This window comes from Balaenoptera ricei, chromosome 14, assembly GCF_028023285.1.
Source record: "Balaenoptera ricei isolate mBalRic1 chromosome 14, mBalRic1.hap2, whole genome shotgun sequence".
In the NCBI taxonomy this organism is placed as follows: Eukaryota; Metazoa; Chordata; class Mammalia; order Artiodactyla; family Balaenopteridae; genus Balaenoptera; species Balaenoptera ricei.
The window spans coordinates 28,160,369-28,166,368 of NC_082652.1; positions in this window are offsets into that span (position 1 = coordinate 28,160,369).

A 6,000-nucleotide genomic window follows, 5' to 3' on the forward strand; every position below is an offset into this window, starting at 1 on the left:
CCGCGCCGGGCCGGGCCGGGACGGCGGGAGGGGCGCGGGCCGGGGGAGCGGGCCGGGCCGCGGGAGGCGCTCAGCCCGCCCGGTGCAGCGGGGCCGCGGGACCAGGACAAAGGCGGCGCGTTTCTAAAGAGGCGGCGGCCCCTGCAGGCGGCAACGGGAATGGCGGCCCGGCCCGAGTCGGCTAGGAGCGCGGGCTGAGGGCGTGGCGGCCCGGACTGGAGGCTTTTGGGGGTCCCCGATCGGCCAGCTGCCGGGCAGGGCTTGGTCCGCAGGCCTGGGAATGCGGGGTGCGCCTCTGCCTGGCCCACGCCCTTCCTCGCCTCAGTAAACCCTGGAGGCCAACCCCCTCTGCCCAGCAACCCTTTGCTGGGGTAGCATTGCTCCATCTTTCAGTTAGAAAACAGGCTCAAAGCTCAGGAGACTTCCCAGGTCCCCCCCTGTCTTTGTGGCCTTCTCTGCACCACCCAGGGAGGGGACTCAGGCACGGGCCTGCCCCTACCTCCACAGGTTCCCCCCACCTGTTCCCTCCCGTGGGATGGGGTCTCCAGCCCAGGAGTTCCTCTCTGAGCCCACTTGTTTAGTACCCCACCCTTCTCAAAGCCAGGCCAGGCTCTAGGGCCAGAGAACCCAGTGACACACACTCACACCCCAGGCACATCTGCACAGGCATCCCACCTCCCTCTGCTGCTCGGGGATCTACCTGGCCTCACAGATAAGCTCTTGAGTCTTCAGCCAGCTGCCAGGCCAGCGTCCCTGCAGGCTGCCCTGCACATGGAGGGCTGGGAGCTGATCAGCCAGATCTGGGCCTCTCCGAGCCTGCCTGGCAGGTAAGAGGGCCACGTGGATGGGTACTGGCTGGCAGAATTAGTTCCAGTCTGTAGGACCCTGTGCCCAGGGCAGGCCCTGGACTGGCAGGCTCCCTGTGACTGGAGCATCCTGGCTGAGGGTTTGGTGGTCTCCCTGGGAGCCCAGCCAGTGTTCCAGTGATGTGAAGCTGAGGGACCTGGTGACTGGGAGGCCTGGCACATTCTGCCTCCCCATCAGGCCTCATGACCTCAGATGTGGCTGGGAGATGTCAGTAGAGCAAGGGGATCAAGGCCTGCTGGCCTCACCAAGGGCAAGTGGGACCTCTCTGAGCCCAGTGCTCCCATCTGAGCACAAAATCACAGGCAGCCTCGTGGGCTGGAGACCAATGATGGTGCCCATGCCAGGCCAGCTCTCTGGCCTGGGGTACAGGCCACACTGCCCAGACCCCTCTGGCTGCTGTACTGTGGCCCTGACCACACCTTTGCCTGTTGCGTCCCTGTCACCCTTGTCCCAGGATTGGCTTACCAGGTCATTGTGGAGTACATTCAATTCCCAGACACATGGGAGCTGAGGGGGAACCAAGACCCCCAGCTCCTGTGCACTTGTGCCTGCACCTGGCCATGCACCCAGAGCCGCCTCCCCAGTGGGTACTCGTTGCTGGGTGCCACGAGTGAATCCTCCCCACAGCCACATGGAGGTGTGTCCCCCATTGTGTAAATGGGGAACATGAGGTCAAGCTCACAGAGCCAGCAGGAGGCTGAGGCTTGTCCCCCATGTCAGCTCTTCCCCCAGGGTCCCTGCATGCAGGAGCTCCCAGATCAGGAAGAGTTCTCCCCACAGGGCCACCTCAGACCAGATGACAAGCCATGTGGCATTGGCCGTCATTCTCGGGTCAGGGCTAGTGTGGACCACGATCCCATGCTCCTGGGTGGCTATAATGATCTAGGACCCCGGGCTGGCCCACCACTGCTAAAAGTTGTGCCCCGCCTGCCTGTAGGTTCAAAGCCTGCTCCTGCAGCAGTTGGGGGCAGCCGTTCTGGGGCACAGGCCCACATGTTTCATCCACCAAGCCCGGATGTTCTGGCTGTTCTGGCCTGGGGCTGGGCCTACCACCCACCCGCAGGTCTGTGTGGTGGGAGTGGGGCTGAGACCTGCAAGCCAGCCACTGCAGGCTGTGGGAAAGATTTCCTCTGCCCACCCCCCCCGCCAAGTCAGCACCTTGGCCAGCGCCCTCCTCGCTGGAAGTCCAGCCTGTAGGATGACTCCTGCATGTCTGCTGTGGGTGTTGGCTGGAGGGAGGGAGAGGTAGGTGTGGGCCAGCACTGAGGGGGCCCATGGCAGGCAGAGGAGGAGCTGAGCAGGGCTGGGTGGCAGGTCAGTTGGCCTCCAGCAGGATACAGCTGGCTCCTCAGGCTGGAGACAGTGGCGGGAGTGGGGGAGGGGTATGGTAAGGCACGTTTATCAGGGTGTGGGCAGGTCCAGGAAAGCATGAGGGATGGGGCTGCAGCCTCTGGTCCAGGAGCACAGCCAGCCCTAGGGGTCGGTGCTTGGGGCTGGAGCCAGAGACACCGTGGGAAGAGCCTGGTTGCACACTGCTGACTAGTCCCTGGGTCACCCAGCAAGGGTGGAGAGATGACAGGCCATTCGGGCCGCACTGACCTGAGTTCTCCAGGCTTTCTGGACACATGGCTCTGGGGATCAGGAGTGGGTTTGGCCTGGAGACTGCAGACAGCTCTACTCTTGGGGCTGAACAATCCTGTCACCCCTGCCTGGCCTGGGCTTCTGCCTGAATTGCCCCCCTCAGACCCACCACAATGGCCTTCTGTCAGCTCACCCACTACACCCATCCAGTGAAGCCACGTACAGGGCGGCCTCACCCCTCTCCTCCGCCCTGGGGACCAGCCTCCAAGTTCAGCCTGTCAGGTATGAGAGGGCCCTCCCAGCTGTGTGACCTCAGTCCAGCCCCTTGCCCTCTCTGAGCTCGGGGCAGCATGTGGATGAGGCCAACACTAACACCTCCTGGGATGGATGAACTGGCCACCATCCCTCCTTTGCCCAACCTATCCTATTCCCTGAGAGGCCTGTACAGGGCCTTGAGGGGGCACGTGGGATTCTCACTCAAACCTCCAGGTCCACTGGAGGTAGAATCCAGCTTGGACAAGGGGACCCTTCCACTGTGGCTGGTGCTGGGTAACAGGGACAGGAGTCAACCTGCTCAGACGCTCCCAGAGGCTCGTTTCCATCTTGGACAGAAAGGCCTGTGGTGGCTTTGCTTGGGCAGCTGATGTGGTACCCATGGGCATGTGGTCCCTTGACACCCTCCCAGGGAGGGATGGGGGAATAAGGGGCATGCCCTCTGCTGCACACATTTTGGGCCACCCCAGGGCAGTGCAAGGAAGGACCTGTTAGCTCCAAGGGCATGCAGCAAACCTGCTTCCACCCAGGTGCTGCTCCAATGTGACTTTTCCCAGCACTCTGAGTGGGTGGCTGGAAATGTGGTCGCAGTTCCAGGGAGCTGGGGGGCGCCGGCCTGCCATCTGCTCTCTCTGCACAGGGCAGCTGTCTGCCCAAGGCCCAAAAGAACTCTGTGCCAGGCCTGCTAAGTGCATTCTGTCCTATGGTGTAGACAGTACCACCACTACCCATTTTACAGACAAGAAAATGGAGGTCAGGGGAACTTGGGTAGACCCACATCCTGGCAGCCCCTCCCAGGATGACCTATGCCCACAGCCACTACTTCACCCAGAAACCCCCATCACCCCAACCTCAGGGCTGCAGAGGGTGTCTTGGCCTTCTGTCATCAGCCCTGTGCCCCTGAGGAGTCCCTCTGCCCAACTTTGGTGCATATTAGGCCATAATTAATCTGCTACTTCATCTCTTATTCATCAAAGCCACACACAGCAGCAATGGGGGCCAGTGCAGGGAAGGGGCTGACAGCCCAATCCCTGGCAGCATCCCCAAGAATCCCACTGGGCCTGCCCATCTCCAAATGCCTCCTATCTCCACACCAACTAGACGCTTCCTCCCACAGGATGGCATCCTGGATTCTGCCATGCTGGATGCTCTTTTTGCCAGGAAACATGCACCTTCCACCTCTGGGAGGCTGCCGGGCATGGTCGAGGAAGTGTGTGCATTACACAATGGTGACCCTCACCGCACATCCCATCCCCGCTTCTAGTGGCCGGTCTTCAGGATGGGAACCTAAGCCTGGAGAGGGTAGGGGACTCAGGCTGAGTGGGACCCGCAGCACTGGCACGTGGCACCCAAGGCTGGATCTGCCCCTTCTGCTGACTCCCAGAAGATGCAGTGAGTCCCCAGGGCTCCCTAGTGGTCACTGGGGGGTGGGCTCAGGGTCCTGTCTCAGTGAGTGTAGGTTGGTTGCCTCTGTCTGGGCACCGGCTGAGACCGGGGCTAAGGCTGAGTAGGATGTTCCTGGTCCCTGAGGGCCAAAAGTCTGGAAGGCAGTGCCCCCAGGCTGTGCCCAAGGCATCAGCACTTGATTCATGCCCCTCCCCCACCCCTGCAGGGAATGCGGATCCTTCCAGAGCCACCCACCCGGCAGTGACAGCTAAATTGGGAGCCACTGTTCACACCAGGAGCCCAGTGAGCGGTCAAAACCGGGTCGGGAGAGGGGGGGCCCCTGGTTAGAGGACCCACAAACGCCCAGTGGGGTGGGAAAGGCAGGCCTAGGCGTGGCCATGGCTGCCAGCTGGAGTAATTTGGAGTGGAGGGCAGGGTGGGCATTGCAGACCCATTCTGAAGTCACAGTGAAAGGCTCCTGCTGGGCCAACTCAGGCTTAGTGCCCAGTCTTGCTTTTCCCAGGGCTCCCTGGGCCCCTGAGACCCTCTCTGGTCTGCCATGATCCACGGGGCATGAAGATTTGCTCCATTTTTCAGATGGAGAGGCTGAGGACAGAGAAGGGCCAGTCCAACTTGGAGCTCAGAACTCCCACCCAAATTGTACTGTGGAGAACCCCCTGGCCATCCTCTCCTCAATGCCTTCATCTTCTCTCTTGCTCAGTCACTTAGTCATTCAACAAACACATTGGAAGACTGCTTCCAGATACGCTTATATCTCTCTGGACTCGACTCCTCTCACCCTCACAGGGTACAGATGGGGAAATTTAGCCCCAGGGAAGACAGCCTTGTCCTGGGGTCACTCAGCTAATGAACCCAAAACAAAGGGTGTGCCCATGCCAAGTGGTCCCCCAGAAGCCCACAGGGACTGATACAGTGGGCAGGCAATTGGGACAGAGATGGCTTGGCACTCGATGGCTTGGCACTCACCTGGTGCCCCACATTCTACTGGGGTGGCTCAGTCCAAGGTCTTGAGGCTCTGCCCCCCCCAGCAAGTGACTCTGCACCCCAAGAGCCATGGGACAGAGAGCCATGCCCCATGCCCCAGCTTATCCTGGATTGAGCCTCACCCTGACCCCTGTCCAGGGTCCCAAGCAGAGAGCAGGACAGGTGCCAAACCTGCCCTTCAAGTGAGACGGAGGTCTCTGTGGCCAGTCCTGGAGACTAGTGTCCTGGGCTGGGACTCACCAGGTGCAGGTTCTGAGTTTTCTCATCTGTTCAACAGGCCCTATCACCAGCCTCTTTCACAGGGGTTGAAGGGCACGTTTGCAATGCCTGGCGTGAGGAGGGGGCTCTGAGGCGGCTGCAGCAGCAGGCAGGCCTCTGAGACTGGGGTATTTTTAGCCAGGATTCCTGCTGACAGGCCAGGCTGGCCGAGGTTTGCTGCCAGCCACAGAGGCAATTCTCCCAGCCTGCGTCAGGACATTCAGGGTCTGCCACCCAAGTCCAGCCCCGGCTCAGGGCCCCCACCCCATCAGCCCATCCAGCTGCAGCCCTTCCCAGTCAGGTGGCTAGTTCCTCCCAGGGGAGGCTCTCCCAGGTCAGGCATTCTGGGAACTGAGCCTGGGCCCTGAGGGTGCAGCTGAGATCTGGTGAAGGGAGACCTGGTAGCAGAGCCATCGGCTGCCTGTGTGCTGGATCTTGGGCTCCCGGCCACCACTCTTGACCGGCCTGAGAGCTGGGTTTCTGGGAGTCTCCAATCAATGCCCAGGCTCCGGGCTCCAGGGTCTGGGCTAAGCATGTGTAAGTTCGGCCTGAGGGCCCACTGGCTGCTGCTTCCCACCTGCCTGCAGGCATCCTCTGGAATGACTGGTCAGCAGAGTGGCCATAGCCACC